The sequence below is a fragment of the Camelus bactrianus genome, chromosome 3 (assembly GCF_048773025.1).
Source record: "Camelus bactrianus isolate YW-2024 breed Bactrian camel chromosome 3, ASM4877302v1, whole genome shotgun sequence".
Lineage (NCBI taxonomy): Eukaryota > Metazoa > Chordata > Mammalia > Artiodactyla > Camelidae > Camelus > Camelus bactrianus.
In genome coordinates, this window is record NC_133541.1 from 1,291,646 (window position 1) to 1,316,699 (window position 25,054).

Here is a 25,054-nt window from a genome sequence, read left to right on the forward strand (position 1 = left end):
GGTATATTGTAGGCCTTCAGTGCATCATAACAATAACTTTAATTATATTATTATTTTGAAATAACACTTTGGAGAGTGATATTATATTATTTCACTACCAATATCATGAGAGACTTGAGGGAATGATGGGGGAAAACCTCTGCAGTATGCTAATTCTAGGTTACATTTTGTCTCATGGAAAGCACAGAACTCTTACTTACCTTACCCTAAGTTGATACATGCTTTGTATAAGTCTGAGTTAGAGAATGACTTTATAATCTGATTTCCACTAAGAAGCTCTTCTAGGTTGGCAGGTTGCCATGGCATCCAGACCCAAAATGATGGACCCCATTTGTCTGCTGGAAAGTGTCAAGGAGCTTTCAGTGAACCAAAAATCTCTGCAGATTCTTGGTGAGATTTCTTTGCCAGTGCTGGTGGTGGCCATTGTAGGACCGTATCATACAGGCAAATCCTACTTGATGAACCATCTTGCAGGTCAGAATCATGGTGAGTGTTGTACTGGGTCAAGGACCAATTGCTTGATTCTAGCTAATACCTCAGCTTCTTAATTTTTGTCCTGATCATGTGTAGGGAAAACCAAACTTCTCTTAACAAATCAACTTTCCACTCCTATTTCTCACTGCTAAACCACTGTCTTACTGTAATTCATTATCATATTGTATGTTTTATTCCTGTAAAGCAAAATTTCTCCTAGCAATTCTCACAATCCTACCTTATTTTACATGCTTAAGCACTGGACTCTTACAATTGTGTCTACTGACTCTTGAAACACATTTTGCTTTTTTATGGACTATTCTCATCAACATATAAATGTGTTCAAATGTCTATAATCTTAAAAATATTTCCTGTATGTCATATACTACTGTGGCTAACACCTCTCCCCACTTTTGAAAAATTTGTCTGACAAAAAATATAATCTTTATTTTTTTCCCACCTTTTTCTCTTCCCATGTCTGTCTTCAGTCCATTTCTCTCTGGCTTTGAACCTCACCATTCTTTCAAGATACTCTTGTTATGATTATCAGTGACTTCCATTTTGTCTGATTCATGGATTCCCCTTTGCCTCTATGTTGAGCCCTTGCTTGGTATCTTTATCACAATTAATATTCCTTCCTCTTTGAAACAGATGACACACAAAGTAGGACATTCTTGAGGAAATGGAGAAAGCTCCAACTCGTATGCTGGGATACTGACATTCCAATAGATCTGACTCTGTAGCCCCTTGGTGGTTTAGATTTTCTGCTCTAACTGAATGCTGCTTTCTCCCCTCTCCTCACAGGCTTTCCTCTAGGCTCTACAGTGCAGTCTGAAACCAAGGGCATCTGGATGTGGTGTGTGCCTCACCCACGCAAGCCCAATCATACTCTGGTGGTCCTTCTGCACAATTAGAGCCTGGGGGATGTGCGAATGGTAAAGCAGAAATTCACAGTTAAATACTTTTTATTCTGGATTTTCCCCTTATCTCTCCATGGTCCTAGAAATTTTACTTCTTTAATCTGTAAAATCTAGAAATCAATTATAGTAAATAAGGCAAACTATGATTTGTTTGAATCTCACTTCTAGGTAAGTTATCATGGTGTCTTAGATAAATTCTTTTATTTCTTGGCACTGTGTGGAAGACTTGATTACATTTAGTAAGTCATTATTGAACGGCTGAGTTCCAGGCCTTTGGACTTAGCATTGTAGATATCAGTGACCAAAGTAAATGTCCTGCCCTAAAAGAGTCTTTAGTTCAATTGACAAGACATTATCTGCAGTCAGATTTAATACCATGTAATTGGGAAAGAAGCAGGCTGGAGAGAAGAAGAAATTACATTGCATTGCAATCCCCAATTTCTGGGAATTTCATGGGAGCTCCATGGCTGGAATGGCTTTTTTGAGTTATCCTGATTTTGGGACTGGGGCGCTGATACATTTTTGAAGAGCTGCTCCAGCAGCCTTTCTAATTAAGAGGGCTGACAACTGAATACTGTCTTCCACCAGCACTCCCAACAGCTGGGGGAATAAGTCCTTCAGTTTTGAAAGGCAATCCAGGCAGCACCTGTCTGGTTTTGAGAACTTACAGTTAAGCATAACTAAGAAAGAGGAGAAGTATCAATCTGTGAGTGAGGAAATATTTCTGATTCACCTTCTCAGCTACAAGGTGAAGAGTGTATTTGAGGGTTGGATTTAAGAGACAGGTTTACATTTTCTATGATGAAGTTCATCAACTACTCACAGAGTGTTCTGGAAATCTGTGAGACACCTCTGAATGTGCAAGTTCTATAAAAGTAAGTTTTTGTCCTACAAGAAACATTTAAAATGGATTTTGGTGTTTTAGCTTTCTGCTAATGGGTGAAATGAACTATCCCTCCTTTCCCCCTTTTGAGACTTATTTGGAAATAGTACCTACATTTTTATAGCTCTCTCTTTTTTCTCAACAGGAGTTAGAAAGTCTGTGCTTATTTTTAAAGCCATATATCAAACAATGATATAATCTTGCTGTTGAAATAATTGTTTGTCATAACTGCTACTTCTTCTTATCCTAATTGATTATTTTTAAAAACTGGGTTTTGGGGGAAGAAAGTAATGAATAGACTCTTATCCCCCCAAACTCCCATTTAGAATCTTCTCAACATAAACCACAGTTTTTGCATTTACACTGGGAGCAACTTTACATGCCATTTATAATAAAAAAAAAACTATTTCCAGTTTATGCCATCATTTAGACAATGCTATGATTTATACAACTTAGCCTGGGCTTTAAGGCCCTTGATTAGGCTGCATGAAATCTCACCTTAACTTCTCCACTTGCCCTCTGCCCTCAAATGACTCTGTTCTAACTACAAGATCCCTGTCTTCTCCCATCTCTAATTTTGTTTCTCTGGGTTTTCCTGTCTAAAGGGTTCACCTTCATTTCTTCAGTTCCACATTTACCAGTTCTTTAATATTCAGCTCAAGACTTTGAGGAAGCTTTCAGATCATATATTCTTTCTCCAAATTTCATAGCTCTGTTCTTCCTTGATAGACTTCTAAATTTTAGTTTAGTGTTATATCTATAGGTTTCACTGCTTATATACATTACTGAGAGTAAGCCTTTTACAGATACTTGTATCTTTTTTGCACTTACTGTTATGGATGTTTGTCCACTGCTTTGAAATAATCATGTTGAAAGAAAATTTTCAATTTTAGCATTGCTTTTTTAAAATCTAAGAACAGTGGGGGATATTTAGTAGCTTCCTGCAAGTATTTATTGATTGGATATAATTTAAATACCCAGTTATGCCAACTATGGTATATTTTATATGGACTCTGATTAATAAATATATACAGAATGAATAAGTGCCCACACTCATCAATGAATTCCTAATTACACAACAGGTACTGTATTAGTTTTTCTGTATATGTTATTTTACTTTATCCAATTGAGGAAAAAGAAAGCACTGTGAACATTAGAATCCTTTTATATATGAAAAATTTGCAAACACAAGAAGTGTCTCTGTAATTGTCAAAGTTGATATCTGCATTTACATCTGTCTTCAAGCAATTTCTTTGCATGGTGAGTATGTTAGCTGAAATAATAAATGAAACCATGATTGAAGAAGTGTACAGATGAATTTCTAATGTAGGGGTAAACTTCTAACTCTCTTGTTCTAATGTGCTTTCTAGGATGAGTCTAAGAAGGATTCATGGATCTTTGCCCTGGCCGTGATTCTGTGCAGTAGCTTTGTCTAGAACAGCATGAGCACCATCAACCACCAGGCCCTGGAGCATCTGCAGTATCCTTCCAGGTCCTGAACCACCATGTTTCACTGAATTCATGGGAATGAGGATAGAGTCAGTCTCTCCTTTCCTGTCATTTAGTTTTCTTGGGTGGAGCAGAGGGGACCCATGGCAAAAGAGAGTGTTTATAATATTTTTATACTAGAGAAATGTGGGAATTGTTGGTAGTGAGTTTCTTTTCCCTAATCAAATCTTAGTTATGTGACAGAGCTTGCAAAACATCAGGGCAAAGTCCTCTCAAACACCTGATAGAGTAGAAGATTCCACAGAATTTGTGAATTTCTTTCCAGACTTTATCTGGACTGTATGGGATTTCACCCTGGAGCTGCAGTTATGTGGTCAGCCTATCACAGAAGATGAGTACTTGGAGAATGCCCTGAAGCTGATTCCAGGTATCAGAGTATGGCCTGGGCAGTGTACAGTCCAATAGAGTGTGGGATCTACTAAACAATATCCCTCATCTCTGTGATTGCATTTGTATTTGAGACTAAATCAAAGCCTGTGGAAATGGTGGCTGGAAAGTGGGTTGCAAAGATCTAGGGGCTACAGTTGAAGTTTACTCAAGAAAAGTAAAGTGTAAAGTGAAATTACTCAAAACCAATATGTTTTTTATACATCTTTAAATTTAGCATCCAGATTTAAATGGGTGCTGAAACATTCTAAAGACTGGACACTGTGTTTCCTATTCCTTCAATTTGTCTCTGTTGAAGAAAACAACTAATCAGCTAATTGTTAGACATGAAACTGCGGTGAAAAGCTTATCTAATGAACAAAATATAGATTTCACATATTATTCTTTTCAAAGAGGGATATAAAACTTTCTAATCCTGTATAATTATATCATCTACAAAATGATTATATGTTCTAAATGAACCTGAAGAAGTGACTGTCTTTACAATGTATGCCTTTTCAATAATACTGACAATTATTAGAACATTCATTTTACCTTCCACATCATAGCTTTCTCCTAATTCCCACATGTTTAACCATGAATTAATTACAAGGTAAAAAATTATTTTCATGGGTTACATTTCCAAGGATGTGTGTCTATTGAATCCTTGAGAGAAATATCAATCCCAATTTATTCATTCTTACATTCATGTTTCTATTTATGATTTCTCAAAACAGCTATTAAGAAATTGGCTGGCAGGAAAGGACCAGATATAATCATTTACCTCAAAGAGTTTATAGATTAGTGGTGATACCTTAAAATTACATTTCAGGTACATTTATACTTCAGAGGTTTTTTCTAAAAAATAGATAACACTGCATCAATTATTTTTAGCATCAAAACAGTTTTCCTTAAATAATGAGGATGTCATTCCTAATATTCCAATTACTGTCCATGATCCCTTGTTTGTAGCTCTCCTTTTTGGTTCCAAAGCTCAATTCCTACATGAGGTTGAGTTGAGCAGAAAGTTTCATGTGACCTTTCATCTTTTTAGCTGCTAGTTAAGCAAACACATCATAGACAACCACTCTACTATGTGCATGTCTGGAGAGACCAGCCATAGGTTTCCTTTACTGGATCAGATGTCTCCCTAAATTTCTCTGCAGTTATATCATTGGTATAAGTCTGATGTGCAAAGAAGTATTGAATGTCTACGTTAAAAGAGTTCTGTGTGTAGAAATGGCAAAGACACACAAATCCCTGCCATGAACACCTGTAACCCCCTCGCCTCAAGACTCTACACACTCTAATCCCTGTTTTTCTGTCCCTCAGGGAAGAATCCCAAAGCCCAAACATCCAATCTACCCAGAGACTGCATCAGGCATTTATTTCTAAGATGGAAGTGTTTTGTCTTTGACTGGCCAACATAGGAAAAAAAAAATTCTAGCCAATATTGGGATGGTATCTCAAGACCAACTGGATCCTAAATTCCAGGAGCAAACAAAAAATTTCTGTTCTTACATCTTCGCTGATGCAAGGACCAAGACCCTCACAGAAGGAATCATGGTCACTGGGAAAGGTGAGTCTCTTTTTCCCATTTCCATGGGGACTGCTATGTGTTGAATATTTTATATAATGTGCTTTCTAGTATTTTTGTTTGATTCTATAAAGAATTCTGATTTTACAGACATTTATACTCCATGAAGAAATCTGTATACTTTATAATTATCTCACTTTGGGGGCTTTACAAATTCCTTCCCCAAATTGCAACTTTTGTGAATGATATCTTTGGCTCCCACTTATCTGAAAACATCCTCCACTTAGAATATAATCACTCTCTTGGTGTAAAGACAGAATACTGCATGTTTTCAAAGGAAGTCCTATACAACAAGTGTTCTTCACAAGGAGAATTCAAAAGATATTTTGAGAATTTAGAGTGGTCCAAAAATAAATATTAGCCCATAAATCACTGAAAATCCATTCAAAGCCTCAGAATTAGGAATAAATTAAACATGGTACACTTTGCCTCATCTGTCTATCTATGTAATCTATATTGCTTTCAATTTTTAAAATGGGGAACTGTATTTTCCAGGTAGCCCCTAGTATGTTAGATAGAAGTAGATATTAACTTTTTTAGTCCTGTGGCCTGGAAAACCATAAAAATGAAGAGTCAGTAAAAAAATGAAGGTGATAATAGTAGAAGGAGGTAGGGGTGCGTGTGTGTGTTTGTGTGTGTGCATGTGTATATGACCCTAGAAGCATAGTCTCAGAATCCTGGAGCCATTGACTGATAACTTGATATTTAGACCCTAAATTTCCTGGCTTCTTCAGGGCTGAGGACTCTGGTTGTGACCTACCTGGATACTAGCAATAGCGGAGCAGTACCTCGCTTGGAGAATGCAGTGACAACTCTGGCCCAGCTGGAGAACTCAGCTGCCATTCAGAAGGCAGACAACCACTACAGCGAGCAGATGGCCCAGTGAGTGAGCTTCCCCACAGACATGCTGCAGGAGCTGCTGGAGGCGCACGCTGCCTGTGAGAGGGAAGCCCCTGCAGTCTTCATGGAGCACTCCTTCAAGGAAGACAAGCAGGAGTTACAGAGGAATCTTGTTGTAATCTGTTTTAGTATTTACCGTATGTTGCCTCCCCTTGAAGAACGAAACCTAGAAATGTTGTTACCGGTCCCATGGCTCATCTCTCACTCAAGGATAAAGTAGTCCATGTTCTCATGAGGGACAGAGTTTCAAAGGACTACATTTCCTTCTTTTTTGACTGCCAGAACTTAGGCAGTTTATCTGGAACTCTCTTTGACCTTCAATGAAAAATCAGAATGGATATCCTCTTGAAATAAATACTTCTGTGGATTCCAAGCCTGTCCAGAACACCCAAGACATTCTTTAGCTGGCTTCTTTTTCTGTGAACACACTCCTATGGCTGGGAACCAAAATTTCTCTTTTCAGATCCACATCTCTGGCCACTTTCAGCTTAGGTTGCTCCTTATTGTATCTATCATTGAAGACAGAGAGAATCACTGAATGTGGCAGCTTCAAGGAACCACAGAGATTAGGTAATGCAACTCCAACAGCTCAGATGAAATACCCAAAGGAGGTTAGGGAACTTCCCCATGGTCTTCCAGAGTTTTCAGAGCTGTGAATAAATCAAATCTTGTGACTGCTGTTTTATTACATGTCCTCCAACAGAATACTTTTCTCATGAGGAACACAGTTAGACCAATTCTTTTACCAGATCCTTTGGAAATATACTTCCTCTGTTCCTTGCTTCTGGTGACAGCCCTCTAACTTTCTTCCCTCTAGGAAATCATAAAGAATAAGAAAGAGGATTTCTTGATGCAGAATGAAGAGACATCAATCAAATATTGCCAGACTAAACTTGATCAGCTTTCAAAGACACTAATAAAAAGTATCTCAGCAGGAACTTTCTCTGTTCCTGGAGGTCATGAACTCTACAGGAAAGCAAAGGAAATTATTGAAAAGGAATATCACCAAGTGCCCATGAAAGGAGTGAAGGTGAGGAATAAGGGAAACATGGGGAACCTACAGAATAGTCAAAGGGGTCTCCTGAAAATCTGAGAGTGCAGCTCCATGCATGCATAGAGAGTATGGGGCCATTCAAACAGCTGTGGCTTTTAAGGTTCACTGCATGCTATTTATTCCTGAAGAGAGTACAAATGTCAACTCCCAACCATGAGTACAGATTTCTTCAATCCACAAGAGACAGAACAGAAATTATTCATTTTTTTTTTACTCAATAACATATTTGAAGTGTTGAGCACTGATAATTTACAAGTCAGCCTTTGTACACAAGGATGATCACAAGTGAGACAGGAAGTCAACTACATAGACAAGTTATAACACTCAGGAAAGAGCTACTTAGGTGTTAGAAACAAATATAATAATAATTAATAATAATAATAATAATAATAATAATAATAATAATAATAAAATAATAAAAAACAACAATAAAAATGCAACTAATATATATTGAACTGTTGTTTCCTGTAGCCAAAATGTTAAGCTCTTTCCCTAGACTCTTTAACTTAATCTTTCAAATAGCATTAAGAAGCATCTACATTATCAACATTTTAAAGATCTGAACTGAGAAGCATAGGCAGGTTAAAATAAGTTGTCTAAAGTTATAACCAGCTAGTGGCAGAGGAGAACAGCAGCACAATTTAGAGGCACTATTTCACACTGGTAAAGCAGATATGTAAAAGCACCAGAGATTTGGGGTTTGTAGAACTGAACATGATTCTGACTGGCTGGATTCTAGAGTGGGGAGAAGGAAGTAGCACTGGGCAAGAGACTGGAGAGAGACAGGTCACTCTAAGGAGCTTGGACTCATTGTAAGGAACCACTGTGGAACTTTAAACTTGAAGCAAAATTTACATGGACTTAGTTGTCTTTGCAGCACTAATTTCCCTATTGGAAATCTAATTTCTGTGCTCCTCCTTGGTTCCTCAGGCAAATGAGTTCCTCCAGAGGTTTCTGCAGTCCCAGGTGGCACTAGAGAAATCCTGCAGGCAGATAAAGCCCTCACTGATGGGTAGAAGGCCATAGCAGGTACGGGGTAGGGCTGGGCTCACAGTGGGATGCGTATGTTCTTGCAGTGCCCTCTGACAGTTGTGAGAGCAAAACCTTCCCAATACCGGAGCTTCCTTCCTTTCTGTGGAACAACCCTGCTGCATTTGGAAACAGCAAAGGAAACTGTGATTGGATGCCAGACAGGCAGAGCATTTTCTCTCACATTCTGAAGTGTGCTCTCGATGGTGTGGACATGGGGTGTGGGGGGAGGACTTCAGAGATTTCCTACCTCTCTCTTCAATTTGGTTTGGCCTCTGAGCTCAGGAGGGTGGAGGTCAATTCTTGCCTATTTTTTCCCTCTCTAATACCTTCCTGGGGCAGAAGAGTGGACCTGGAAGGAGACAGCTGAGAAGGAACAGGAGCTGCTGAATCAGAAACTGCAGGAGCAGCAGCAGCAGGTGGAGGCTCAGAAGAGAAGTCTCCAGAAACACATAGTCCAGATGATGGAGAAGCTGGTGAGAGAAAGAGAAAACCTGCTGAGAGAGCCAAACAAGATATTGGAGCATCAGCTGAAGGTGAATCAGGCTGTGGCAGTAGTAGAGCTTGATAGCTTTGCCCTGGTACCCCAGGAAGTGATGGGTGAAGGTTACAGCATGGTCATGCAAAGATCACAAGTGCATCTACTGCTTGTGATTTATTAAAACCCTGAAGCCTTTGAATCCTTCCAAAACCTTTAAATTCGGCTCTGTAAGTAGACTTTGGAGAGTTCAGGATGAGTATTCCCCCCTCTACTCCAAGCCCTCAGAGAATATAAATAGGGTTGAATAGCCATTTAGAGAATTTTAAAATGATCTCACAGGGCTTGATTGAACAGATATTCCAACTATGTGTGTTTAATATGAACAACAACTAGTACGCTCTACCAAGATCACTACCTTTTACCAGGAGACCTGCTCAGCCCAAGGCCCTGAGGTAGATCTGTGCTGACATAAAACTACCAGAAATGTCCAGACTTAAAAACACATAGAAATAATAGATTTTACACTTGCTGCATTGCCTCCAGGTGTGGACAGATCCCCAAGTTATCATGTGGCTTGGAGGGATTTCTCTCATTGTTCATCTGAACATGATTTATAAGAGATTTCTATAATTTAGGGGCCATGTGTTTATAACAGATTTTTATAATATGGGTGACAGTGTCATCCTGAGTGGGACTGAGAATTAGTGCAGTCAGACCAAGGCTACCTCTCATTTGCATTTTTTGACTGGAAAATATTACATCTGTCCTCATGCCAGGCTTAGCCTCCTGGCAAAACCCTAAGGTATATGAATATTATTAAGGCTGTAAACTACACTTCCTCTTAATATTTAGGTCCAAGCCAGGAAATATTCCTTGTTACAAGAGTCTCCTTTCATGATTAAGAGAGAACAATTTTAGGAATAAAACAAAGATAGTCTGACAAAGTTTTAAAATTTGACAAAATGTAATCCTTGAAAAAATGGGGGATTTAAAAAATTTTACTTCCTTCCTCATTTTTATTTTTTTTTTTAGGTCCAAGAAGATCTGTGTACTGAAGGATTTAGAAAGAAATGTGAGGAGATGAGTACAGAGATAAATGATTTGGGAGAGAGAATTGTTGATACTAAAAATGATGATAGTTCCTTGCTTGTACAAGCCTTGGACAACCTTGGCAAAAGGATCGCTTCGTTATTGCCTGCCCCAGCTAACATTCTTGGTAATGTTATGAAAGTAGTGAGCTCACTATTTAAAAAGAAGTAGCTCTCCTTGTAAAGAAATCAGATATATAATATAATATACATGTATGTTCTCTGGCCTATTTCTGATGTGCATGCATTTCACTTTCATCCAGCAATGCTTTAAATATAAAAAGTGATTTCTAGAGAATACTGATGCCTGGCCCACATTAGATAGAATAAATGCATGGGCACTTTGATATAGTGTGTTCAGTTTTAGGAAATATATATGTGTGCAAAATCATATATATGTGTATGTACATATATACAAGAGTTTCACTGAGGCTTCACTTCTAATGGCAAAAGATTGGAAACAACTTAATGCTCATTTATGTAATTTGGTTATATATATTTTGCATGCATTTATACTAGAATACTAGGTTGCTAGTAAATAGATAGTGGAGCTCTATTCGTATAAATATAGAACAATCTGGAAGATAGAATGTAGAGTGAAAAAATGAGGCACAAAACAGTTTGTATAATGTGTTCACCGTAAAAAAAAAAAGGCAATTATTTTGGGCACTCATACACATGTATGTATAGTACATTTCTGGAAGATTCATTAGAAATTGGTATCATTGGTTCTTCCTGGAGAGGGCAGCTTGGCATCAGGGATGGAAAGGACACATGCTTTTCATTATATACTCTATATTTTCAATTTTGCAAAGTTAGCTTGTGTTATTTCTCGAATAACAAAGAAAACAAACTAAAATACTAATAATTAAAATAGTAAATGGAATGTGAATAAATGGAATTGCTCATTGCTTCCAGAAATGACATTAGCCTGCTTAATGAGGGGTCTAAGACTAAGATCAGAATACTAGAAAATAACGTTTGCATCCTAATCTTGTTTTTGCTTTGGCCTTGGTTTTTAATCCCTTATATTTGCTTCAAAAATAAGGTATGAACTTTCCTGTTACCCCTTGAAATCTCAACAACAGTAACCTTTGCTTCATAGGTTTCAATTACACTTTTACAGTGTTTAGAAACAAATTACTAAACACTAAGAATATTCACTGGTGAGAGGAATTCCCAACATCCTTAAGTTCAGTGGTGGCGTCTCTGCTGTAGACAAGTACAGAAGGGGTGATGCACCACTGCAGAAGTGGATGCCTTGATAGTAATGGGGAATGAAAAACCCAGACACACAGAGGCCAGGTGTTGGCATTTAAACATCAGAATTCAAGTACATACAATAAGAGTAATGAGCATTGTGGTTTGTCTTAGCTCAGGCTGCTATAACAAATTACCATAGACTGTGTGGCTTACAAAACAAACATTTATTTCTCCCAGTCCTGGAGGCTGTAAGTCCAAAAGCACTGTGCCAGCATTGTTATTTTCTTGGTAAGGGTCCTCTTACAGCTTTACAGATGACAAGGTTCTTACTGTGTCCTAGCATGGTGAAGAGAGAGAGACAGAGAGAGAGAGAGACAGAGAGAATGAATCTCATGATTCTTTGTTATACAGGCACTAATTAGATTCATGAAGGCCCCACACTCATTATCTAATCCCTCCCAAACCCCATTTCCAAGCACATTGGGACATTGGTAGTTGGGGTTTCCTCAAATAGATTTTGGAGAACACATTCAAACATTCAGTCTATAATTTGGTTGGAGTGGCAGCCAGCAGACCTGACCAGAGAAAATTCTGAAGATGGCAAATAAAACAAGGTGTCTGTAGAGAAAAAAAGAATGGGGAGGAAACCATTGGAATCAAGGATATTTATAGGAAGCTGAGAGGTAACATTGATAAAAGGTTATAATCCGTAGCCTTGGTCTAAACCAATTTCAGATGATGGAACTATCACCTGGAGGGGAGGGCAGGATCCCAGGAGAGAGGACCTTGCAACTCTGGGATGAGGATAAATGATAATGATTTTCACAGTGCCTCTCCTAGGGGACCTCTGGAAATGTACTTGGATCCATATGCTGGGAAATGAGAATACCCAAACAATTCAAGGACTCTCAGAATCAGGATCCAAGCTAGGAGTGATGCTCAGATCCTGAAAAGACATCACAGTCTCCCTGTTAGAGGTACATGACATCCTTGTATGAACACAGTCTTGGCCCAGGTGCAACTAACTTGGTCTAGTATTTGTTTTCAAATAAAAGTATAGTTCGTCTGAAGACAGACACCATTTTATATATATATATATATATATATATGTATTTTCTTTACATCTTCATAGTGTATGTTTAGGCACAGAGGGTACTTAGTAAGAAACTTCTGTAAAAACAAAAAGCTGACACATGTGTGATTGTTTTCAATTGCCAGAATTCCATGATCACACCAAACCTCTGAGATAATAGATTGTTTGGATTTTAGATATTAGATTAAGGTCTCTAATTTGACTTAAGGACCAGAGGAGCAGAAGAAAATCTTTCGGTACAGTTTCCCCCTATGTGACCTTATTCACCACAGTCTCAGTATCTCTGCAAGGATGTTAACTCATCTCCACTGGAGAATTTAAATGACTCCGTCTAGTCGTGGCTTCAAGTGTTCAGAAGGAAGAATGAATGGCTTTGCCTTTTAAAGAAGAAACCATATAGTAATGAATATGTGAACAATGTATCATGGGGTTTAATGCAAAAGTAAACGATTCTACAGAAATATCTGTATATCTGTTCCCACTGAGAGCTTGACTTAAGCAGATGTTCTAATCCCTTGGACTAGACACACCCTGCATTGAAGAGCAAAGAGAAACCTTGTCTTTTTTAGATGCGACATGCAAGTGATATCACACTGTACTTGTCTTTCTCTGACCTATCTCACTTAGCATAATGTGCTCAAGGTCCATTGATGTTGCAAATGGCAGGATATCCTCCTTCCTTGTGACTGAATAATATTCCCTTGTGTATATGTATATGTGCCACATCTTTTGTATCCATTCATGTGTTGGCATTTAGGTTGCTTTCATTTCTTGGCTACTGTGGTTAATGCTGCAATAAACATGAGTGCAGATATCTCTTTGAAATACTGTTTCTATTTTCTTTCAATAAAAAATAATAAAACTGACAATGGTCACTTAGAAAAATAAAAAGGCTTTAAATAGTAGTTAACAATTTATTCACACATCTATTCTAATTCTCATTAAGGAATGCTTGGTTCTAATTATTTACATTGTTTGTTAAATTCTTATGTCCTCCCTGCCATTGTTCTGGATTATGTAAAGAGAGAAAAGCAAAGATCTTGTCCTCATGCAGCTTACACTGTGTATGGGCCTTACATAATGTTATTTAGGCAGAAATAAATATTGTAATTATATACATGTATATATATATGTGTGTGTGTATATAGATGTGTGTGTGTATATAGATATGTGTATGTGTATGTATGTGTATGTGTGTGTGTATATATATAAATATTTTATGTGTAGTGATCAAGAATCTAAGTAGCAACCAAATAGTCATTTTTTAAGTTTGGTTTCAACCTAGTGCATCTTGCCTGGAGATATAATTGTGTATTATAGAGCCCTAAGGACCAAATATGGTAACTTTAAAGTAAGGTAAAACCTAGAGTGCATGGTGATTGAAACAATGAATAAATAGATTAATGGTTGGATGTATGAATAAGTGTGACATTTGTTTATTATTTCAAAGGGTAATAAATATCCCTCATTACCTATAGGCCAAAAAGTAAAGGTTTTGATGAAGAATTTTGTGTTCTTTGATCTCTATTCCTTTATCACCTGTACAAATTTATTATGTTTAAACAAACTAAAGTGGATTCTGTTTCTATGACTGTACTAGGACTGATATGACAACTCTGGAATATTCTTCCTTGTGTCTCTTTTTCCATGGAAGTGTGGTTGTGCCACTCAACAGTGTTATTTGGATGGAATTCCTTTTACTTCAGATAATGTGATCTTATTTCCTGACCACTATTTTGTGGACAGTGGTCCCAGGCTGCATTGAATATGGTGCTCACTCTTAGCCCAGGAAACAGTCCCTGATAAAACATGAGTAATGAATTCCTCCCCTGATATATTTGGTCTAAGGCCCCAATCTCTCTCTGCCCCTGCTGACTGTCCATTAATATAGAAAATGCAGACAATCAAGTTCTATTTCCCTCCCACTTAAAGTACCTAATTATTTTATTTTGATGAAATATGCACAACTATTTACTATTTTAATTATTTAAAGTGTACAATATAGTGGAATTAAGTATATTCACATAGATGTTACAATCATCATCACTATCTACCTCCAACCCATTGCATCATGCTCAGCTGAAACTCTGTATTCAATAAACAAGTCTCCATTTCCCTCTCCCCAAGCTCCTGGTAAGTGTGAATAAACTTTCTGTTTCTATGAATTTAACTACCCTGGATACCTCATAAAAATGACATCATATAGTATTTTTCTTTTTGTGACTGTCTTATTTCAGTTAGCATAATGTCCTCGGGTTTATTTAGACTGTAACATGTGTTAGAATATCCTTCTTTTTAAGGCTGAATAACATTCCATGGTAAGAATGTACTACACTCTATTTTATTTTTTTAATTTTTAATTATTATAGAACTTTCACATTTCCACTTAATTTGCAGTTATTACAAAATACTGGCTATGTTCCCTTTGTTGTGCAGTACATCTTTGTAGCCTGTCTTATACTCAATGGTGTGTTACTCCCACTCCTCCCACTCCTCCATACCTTTATTGCCTGCCCCACTTCCCACTGGTAACCACTGGTTTGTTCTCTATATCTGTGAGCCTGCTTCTTTTTTTGTTGTTGTTTTTGTTATATTCAATAGTTTGTTGTATTTTATACATTCTACATATAAGTGATATCATATAGTATTTGTCTTTCTCTGTCTGACTTATTTCACTTAGCATAATGCCATCCAAGTCCATCCATGTTGCTGTTAATGGCAAAATTTCATTTTTTATGGCTGAGTAGTATTCCATTGTGTGTGTGTGTGTGTGTGTGTGTGTGTGTGTGTGTGTGTAGTATACAATAAATATCTATACATACTATATCTATCTATATCTATCTATCTCTGTGTGTGTGTATATCATATCTTCTTTATCCATTCACCTGTTCATGGACACTTAGGTTGCTTCCATACCTTGGCAATTGTACATAATGATGCTATGAACATTGACATGCATGTATATTTTCAAATTAGTGTTTTTGGTTTTGGTTTTGGTTTTGCTTTTATATACCCAGGGGTGGAATCTGGGTCATATAGTAATTATATTTTGAGATTTTTGGAGAAATCTCCATACTATTTTCCACAGTGGCTGCATGAGTTTACTTTCCCACCAAGAGCCCACCAAGGGTTTCTTCTCTCCACATCATTGCCAATATTTGTTGCTTGTGTTCTTTTGATGACATCCATTCTGACCAGCAAATACACTACAATTTATTTACCCATTCATATGTTAGTGGATAACTAGATTGTTTCCATTTTTTTGTACTGTTTTGAATAATGCTATTATAAACATTGGTGTACAACTATATATTTGAGTTCTTACTTTCAGTTCTTTTGAGATATATAACTAGAAGTTGAACTGTTGAATCAAATGGTAATTTTACGTTTAATTTTCTGAGGAATAGTTATACTGTTTCCTACATTAGCTGTTCAATTTGTTCCTACCAATGATGTACAGGATTCTCAATTTCTCTACATCCTTACCAAAATTTGTTTTCTGTTTCTAAAGAAATGTCAACCATATTAATGTGTGTGAAATGTATCTCATTTCCTTAATGAATAATGATGATGAGCACATTTTCAGGTACTTATTGGCCATTTATCTTTGTTATTTGGGGAAGGTGTCTTCAAGTCCTTGACTATTTTTGAAATGAGCTCTTTGTTTTTGTTTTTGTTGTTGCTGAGTTAAAGGGTTCTTTATATATTCTGTATATTAATTTCTTATCAAATGTATGATTTGTAAACATTTTCTCCCATCCTGTGAGTTACCCTTTATTCTTTTGATATTGTCCTTTGATATGCACAAAAGTTTTAAATTTTTGTAAAAACCAATTTATCTATTTTTTCATTTGTTGTCTACAAACACCTTTGGTGTATATCCAAGAAATCACTGCCAAACCCAATAGAATGAAGAGTTTCCCCTATGTTTTCTTCTAAGAGATTTTGTTTAGCTTTTACATTTAGATCTTTGTTCTATTTTGAGTAAATTTTTGAATATGGAGGAAGGTAAGGGTATAACTTAATCCTTTTGCATGTGAATATCGAATTTCCTCAGTATCACTTGTTGAAAATATTGTGCTTTTCCCACTGAATGGTCTTGACACCTTTACCAAATCATTTGACCACATATGAGAAGATTTATTTACTGTATTCGTCTATATGTCTATTTGGATTACAATAGTTTGTACTAAGTTTTGAAATCAGGAAGTATGATATCTCCCACTTTGTTCTTCTGTTTCAAGATTTTTTATTTGTTTATTTGGGATCTCTTGAAATTCCCTATGAATTTTAAAACTTTTTATTTTCTGGAAAAAATATTGGAATGTTGATAAGAATTGCATGAGATCTGTAGAATCTGTTGAGTAGTACTGACAGCTTAACAATATTAAAACTTCCCACCTATGAACATGGATGTCTATTTCTTTATGTCTTATTTAATGTCTTTTGGCAATGTTTTCAGTATGCAAATCTTTCTTCTTCTAGGCTAAATTTATTTTTAATTAATCACTTTGATCCTATTTTAAATGGGATTGCTTTCTTAATTTTTTGAATTGTCATGTTAGTGTATAGAAATGCAACTGATTTTTAATTGTTGATTTTGTATCCTCCAAATTTGCTGAATTCGTTTATTTTTTTTTTTTTGGTGAAATCTTTGATATTTCTATATTCAATATCTTGTCGTGTGTTGAGAGAATTTATTTCTTCATTTCCAATTTTAAATCTCTTTATTTCTTTCCCTTGTTTTATTACACTGGCTAGTAACTCTAATACTATGTTAAATAGAGGAGGGAAAAATGGGCATTACTGTCTTTTTTGTTATCTTAGGGGAGAAGATTTCAGTCTTTCATCATTGAGTAGGATGTAGCTGTGGATTTTTCATGCATGGTTTTTATCATGTTGAGGAAGTTTTCTTCTATTCCTAATTTTTTAGTATTTTTTTAACAGAAAAATTATTAAATTTGATCAAAGGATTTTTGTGAATCAATTGGATGACCATTTTTTTCTTTGCTCTCTTAATGTGGTATATTATATTGATTGATTTTTCTATTTGGAATCTACAGGATGTAATCAACATTTATAGAATACCAAAAACATCAGAATACATATTTTCCTCAAGCTAACATAAAACATTCACCAAGATAGACCTCATTATGTATCATTAAACACACCTTAAAAATTGAAAGGAACAGAAATGTTATAATGTATGTCTCAGACTAGAGTGAAATTAAACTAGAAATCAACAATGGAAAGATAGCTGGAAAGTCCTAAAATACCTGGATAGTAAACAACACACTTCTACGTTATACATAGGTCAAATAATTCTCAAGAGAGATTTTAAAATGTATTCAATGAAATAAAAATAAAAATACAACTCATCAAAATTTGCAAAATGCAGTGAAAGTTGAAGGAGACTTGTAAGATACTTTTGTCATGATATATAATCTTATGGAGACCTTAAACTCAATTTTGGGAAGGGGAATAGGAAGACACAAAGCAGCAGTTCCCAGGAAGGGAAATGATCCTAAAATTAAATTCATAAATGGTTTCCAAGCAAAGAACAAATCCAGGGTGTTGCCAGAAAAGAAAAGAAAAAAGATGGAGGGGTCAAATATGAAATGAAGGACATGACTGAAGATTCTTTTCCTTAAACCTCAGAATCATTATGGTTGCATCCTTGGAGTATGACATAATCAGAAAAAGACTCTCTGAGGAGATACAGTATGTATCATAGATGCTCTCAAACAATTGGGCTTCTGGAAAGTTTAAGGGAGTTTTTCCTCAGACTTCTCAGCAAAAACCCAACGTAGAAATAGGGCTACATTGAAAGGATTTGTGGGTTCAGCATTGTTGAGCCTTGATGAAGCTCGCCTCAGAAGGCTTAGACCAAATTGGAGGGTATTTGTGCTAATGAAGAACTACAGGGGAACCTGTTGATCCTGCCCTGGCACTCCCATGCATGACTATACTTTCATACATTTTTCCTTACCACTTTATTCTCTTATCTATTTTTACCCTTTGTTTTTCTTTCTTTTCTCATTTCTTCACCCCTTTTTGGACAGTTTTGTGTAAGTAATGGACAGAGGACAGGCCTTGGAGTCAGAGAGCTTGCATCTGAGACTAAGCTCTAGAACCAAGCTAAGTGACCTAGAATATGCTAAGTCTAATCTCTTCACTTGCATAAATGTAGGAATAATATCTAATTTACTGTGTGATCATGAGGATTAGAGATAGTAAGTGTACTTCCTTAAAGGTAGAAAGTGTCCAATAAGAGTGGCTGTTATATTGTTTTTATTACTGTTGCTACAATTTTGTTTATGTGGTTGATTTGGGTTCTTGGAGCAGCTGTTAGAAAACTCTACACTGAGTTTCTTTACTCTACATACTCTTTAATATGATTATTTTTATGAGGTTGATTTTGATAGCTGATATTGAACTCTCTTAGTCTCTTTACAGCAGAGTATCCATCCCAAGATACTTTGAGTGCTGGCTTCTAGAAATGCTTACATGATCTCCCTTGAGAAATGCCTGGGAACTTGCATCCTCCTATGTCTCCACTTCTCTAAAGATTTCTTCTCAGAGGATTCAAGCAACAAATCATCTACAGGAATTGCCATCTTAGGCTTTGCTTCTAACATACTAACATTAGAAAATTATTTTTTAATTTTTATTTTTAATACTACAAATATATCTTAGGCCTTCCACTAGCAACCAAAGATACAGCAAGCCTTCAGTTAAAGAGAATGCTAATCTATACTGTATCAGTTTCCCCTTCCTGGCTCCACTTCTGGCACGATGGTGTGCAACTCAGTATCACTCCTCAAAAAAACTGATGAAAACTATTTTTAAAACACATTTAAAAATAGTTGGCCTTATGAGCATACACAAATGGAAATGCCGCTACAGATATACAGCAAATGAGGACACATTTACTCAAGAATATTTACTAAAGCTCCATAAAATGATGAGTCTTTAGTATTTGAAGATCCGCACTTTTCCCCTCTCCACTCATTGAGCTGGGAACTCCACCCAGACTTGTACAACCAAGAACACAAGTTTTTGACTCCCCCCAGGTCCTGGTTGGAGGGTTGTCTTCCTGGGAAGGACATGACATTAGCATTTCTCATACTGCCCCTAGATACTTGTTGCTGAGGCAAAGTTCTGTACTACTGCAGCCAACAGGTGGGGGCCCCATTCTTCCACCACGTTTCCTCTCATGAGACAAAGGTTCTACCTTGGGCATGGTAGGACATTGAGATCCCAATTGCTATTGACTCAGCTCATAGGACAGGGGCTTGTGCCAAGGGAGACAAGCCAAGGACACCTGGGGCTCTTGCCCATATATCCACTGAGCACTTACTTCTTCAAACTGGGCTGTCACTTAGAATTGACCTATTGTTCCTTACTCCAGCACCAGAGTTGTGGCTCAGAGATTTTCCCTGGGAGGAAAGGCAGACCATAGAACAGAGAGTTCAAATTATCTCCCCAAAGGAGCCAACTTTATTTGCAACAGCATATGAAGTTCAAATCTAAGTGTGCTTTCAAAAACAGTAGAAGTGTTGGTGAGAGGCAATGGGGAGGAGACTGATAAAATCCTTGAAGATACAGGCTAAATGATAAGCCAACTAGTTGCTGGAGAAAAATAAGAAACCAGCTGCAAGAACTAGAGTCTGAATAAATTTCAAACTTTGACCATCAGGAACTGTCCCTTCATAGCAGCCTGAATTTGACTGGATTAGGGTGTAAATAATTTATTCTCCAGGGCATTGTTATGAACAATAGAGCTTTTAACCAGCAGTTAGTGGAGTTTCATAGGTTAGTGTGGTCAGGTAACTAGACAAACACTGCCTAAGTCCTGCTAAAACCTTGTTATCCCAAAGTGGCTGGGCATGTCCAAGGATGAATCCCTGAGGAAAAACACCAGAGGCTTTACCCTGTGTCTGTTTAGGGGATAGAGGAGGAAGAGAAGGGAATGGACAACACTAAAATAATCCAGTTAGTCTTTAAACAAGTAAACAAGCTAACAACAATGACAAGCACTGAAAGAGGGGAGAGATGAAGCCAGTACCCAAAGTTGCTGCAATATCTAAAATGTTCATTTTCCAAAAAATATGAGACATGCAAAATAAGCAGGAAATTATGGCCTAGATTCCAGAAGAATAGCAGGCAATAAAGCCACCTGCAGGAGAGACCAGATGTGAGAAAAGAAGACATTATAAATATGTTCAAAGAAACAAAGAAAACCATGATTTTAGAAGTAAAGCATGATGACAGTGTCACATCACATAGAGAACATTAATAAAGAGACAGAAATTATTAAAAATAACCAAATGGGAATTTTGGAACTGAAAGGAGCAATAACTGAAATTTAAAAATTCACTAGATGGAATCAATAATACACTTAAATGGGCAGAAAGTAAAAGTACTTAAGAATAGATCAATAGAAATTATGCAATCCAAGAACAGAGTGAAAAAAGAATGAAGAAAAAATGAGCAAAGTCTCAGAGAAATGTGGGACACTAATGTATACCAACAGACATTTAAAGGCAGCACCAGAAGAACAGAGAAGTAAAGGAGCAGAAAAATATTTGAAAAATTAGTGGCTAAAAAATTCCCATTTCCTAAAAAATTTAAATCTACATATCCAGGAAGTTCAACAAACTGCAAGTAGGATAAACTCAAAAAGACCCATGAATAGACACATAGTAAAAATGCCAAAGAAAATCTTGAAGGCAGCAAGAGGAAAATGACATCTTGCTTAAGGAAACTCCTATAAGATTAACAGTTGACTTATCATCAGAAACAATAGAGGGCTGAAGGCAATAGGATAACCTATTCTCAGCCCTCAAATTTTAAAAGTTCTTAATCAAGAATCATATATCCAGCAAAATTATCATTTAAAAATGAAGATGAAATAAAAAGACATTTGGAAAACAAAATCTGAAGGAATCTGCTGCCAGTAGACCTACCTTACAAGACATACTAAAGTTAGTTCTTCAGGCTGAAAGCAAGTGACCCAAGACAGTAATTTGAATACACACACACACAAAACAAAGAACACTGATAAAGGTAATTATGCAATTATAAAGGAGTATAATTGCCTATTTCTTATCCTTTCTTATCTTGTTTAAAAATCATAAAGCAGTATACATTTAATTGTATTTGTGGGCATATAACATACAGAAATGTAATATATTTTCCAATAGCAGGGCAAAGAGGTTGGTGAGAACAAACCAACATTGGGTTAAGAATTGACTCCAGATGTTTCACTTGAATCCAAAGGAACAAATGCATAGAACCTGAAATGGAAAGAAGGCTAATATGAGAAAAATTATACATATAACATAAAAATTGTGTTCTACACTGGAAACTGATGCAACACTGGAAACTGACTATAACTCAATTAAAAAAAAAGAAAAAAGTTATACGTATAAACTTGCTCTCTTTTCTCCTCTCAGCTTCTTTAAAAGACATAAAATTACATAAAGGAATAATAATTATAATGATGTATTGTTGGGCTTATAACATGCATAGAGATAATACCTATGACAAGAATACCACAGTAAGAAAGAAAAGAGAGTAGAGCTATATGGGAATGCTGTTTCTACATTCTCTGAAATTGCTGGTGTAATTGTGAAACTGTTTTTGATAAGACATATATGGTAAGGCCTAAAGCAATCACTAAGTAAATAACTAAAAATATATAGCAAGAAAATCATTAAAGAAGTTAAAAAGTAATATTAGAAAATATTCAATTAGTGAAAAAGAAAACAGTAATGCCAAAAAAAGACTTGAGGTGTAGAGAAAATAATTAACTTAAATGAGAAATGTAAATCCTATTGTTTTGCTTAGTTTTGTTTTTATGAACTCTGGATACAAGTCCCTTATCAGATATATTATTTGTGAATATTTTCTACCATTTTGTGGGTTGTCTTTTCATTTTCTTAACATTACTTTTTCAATTAATGCTATGTCTCTGTCTCTCTTTTTTTTTTTACTTAAAATGAATCAAAGCAAACGCAACATGTGTACAAATCTATAGATAAAGCTGCTCTGGAAAAAAACGCATAAATACATGGCAAAGAAATGAGACTTGGCATTTTAATGCTGATCATGCCATCCTCAGTGCCATAACACCAAATCTGTGCTTGCAACACAGTAAACTATGTGTATCTGCTATACCCTACTTCTCAAATCCAGGACTTATGAACTCAAATCAGAATTTGCCATCAAAAACTCAAACTTGAATTCCTGTACTAGGAATGTCTCCAGTAGAGAGCACTAATGCTTTTTGAATATTCGGTGTAAGTAGCTTTAATTGAGATAAGGCCTAGGAAGGAGTTACAACCATTTCCCATTCCCATATATCTGGGTACACAAGACATAGGCATTTATTCCATATCCATTAACAGTTTACAGAGCACCCACTGTCCCCAGGCACCACATTAGGCCTTGGGATCCTGAGGAGGAAAAGATACACTCTTACCCTCAAGGAATTTGGCCTAGTGAAGAAGACTGTCTCAATCCCCTAATAACATCTCCTTGCATCAATCAAGGAAAGCATTTACTAATCATGCACTTTCCTATCACAAACTACATACATATATGTAGAAAAGCACATGGACTGTAAGCATTTGCAAACAGTAGGTTCAGGAGGGCCTTAGAGAAAATCTAGTCAAAATCTCTCATTTTATACCTGGAAAATTTAAACCCAGAGTGGATAAGTGACTTACCCACGATCACGACAAGAGCTAAGATTAATATGGCACTTCCTATACGCCTAGAACTGCTCTAACAGTATTGTTTATTTAATCCTCACCACAACTCATTTTTGAAATACAAAACTAAGGCACAGAGAAATTAATTAACAACAAAAATCAAACAGCTCACAAGGGCAAAGTCAGAATTTGAATCTAAGTAGTCTTGCTCCAGAATCCATACTTTTAGTCACCATGCTATATTTAAGTAGCTATGTCTAAAGGCAGTCATGATTTTCTGACACATGTTTTTACATTGTCTTGTTATTTTATACTTTCAGGGTTTCCAGCATCTCTAGAACCCATTGGTCAAAAATTATCAAAGAAATCTCAAGATATTATGGTACTTCAAAGTCACAAGATCCTCGATTTGGGGAAAATGGCTCAATTCAACATGGATGTATATGTTACCAGAAGGTGAAGATGAAGACATGCACAGACATGAGAAATATAATAAGTAATCTTGTAATAAGTATTCTTTTATCTTACTTTGACAAATGTTGCCACTTGTGTCTCATTTCCTTGTCTTCCTGAATCACTTCCATGTATTCCTTCTCACTTCCAAATCCCAGTCTTTAAGTGTGTTGATTCTTCAATCAAATAAGAACATGTTAATGTAGACAGAGCTAGGGATTAAATCTTGAGAGGACCCTGCACTATACAAGATAGAGAAGATGTGCATTTCAGAAGCCTCAGACTTCATTTCACCCATTCATTTATTAACTAACAAATATTTATTGGGTGCCTGCCATATGCACAACAATGCACTGGGTTCTGGGGATGAGCTAGTCTAGGTGATGCATGTGACCTTTACCCTCCTGAGGTCCACAGTCTTACAGCATTCCTCCAGAGTAAGTTAGGGATCCATAGTTAAGCACTTGTCAATTCTCAACCTGTTGGGCCTCTGAATGATGCCTGAGCTACAGGAGGATGAACAGAATGACTCAGCAAGACTGGGGACTGCTAAGAGATGCTGTCACTCTCAGGTGTGCAGACTACAGAGGAGAGAGCATGTTATTTTGAAATGACAGTAATACACTGTTTGAGTGATATGCATGAACTATAAAATAGTTTATAAATAGAAATTATTTGCATTATGATTATGTTTTGTCAGAATGCACACATCTTTTTTTGTGTGTTTGTGTCCTTGAGGACCCTGAAGAACAAAATTTTGTATCTGATTATTGAATTGGTTAAGTAAATTAAGCAAATCCAGGCATTTTATTTGATAATCAAGTTCACTCAAAAATGAAGGTAAAATTATAAAATTTACACCCACTTACATATTTGTTTCATCCTTTAGTATGCTTCCCCCCTCATTTTTACTTGTAATCAATCTGTCTGTAACTCCCCCAGTTACACAGAGGCCTTTACCAGACACCAAAAGCTGTTCTGCTCACAAAAACAACAGGCTTCCTTAAGCCTTAAGTTTTTTTTTTTTTTTTTTAATTTGCCCTTTAGGTCTCAATTTCTCTGAGAAATCTGTGAAGTCCTCTCCACTTTAGCCCACTTTTTCATCTACCAATGTAAGACCCAACTACTTTTGCCCTTCAATTTTGTAATGAGATAAAGGATGCCTGAGTTATTATCATACTGCTCTTTTTCATAAGGTGACCTGGTTACATTCAGCTATTATAAAGCATATTTGAGTCATAGGCTCTGAAACATGTCAATATCCTGTACTAGGAGATTTTAATCAG

The 25,054-nt window shown here is 36.3% G+C and overlaps 1 pseudogene; it reads left to right on the forward strand.

The window, feature by feature from the left end:
• Positions 1 to 280: 280 nt before the first annotated feature.
• LOC141575193 (guanylate-binding protein 6-like) lies at positions 281 to 13,413 on the forward strand (annotated as a pseudogene).
• Positions 13,414 to 25,054: the final 11,641 nt, after the last annotated feature.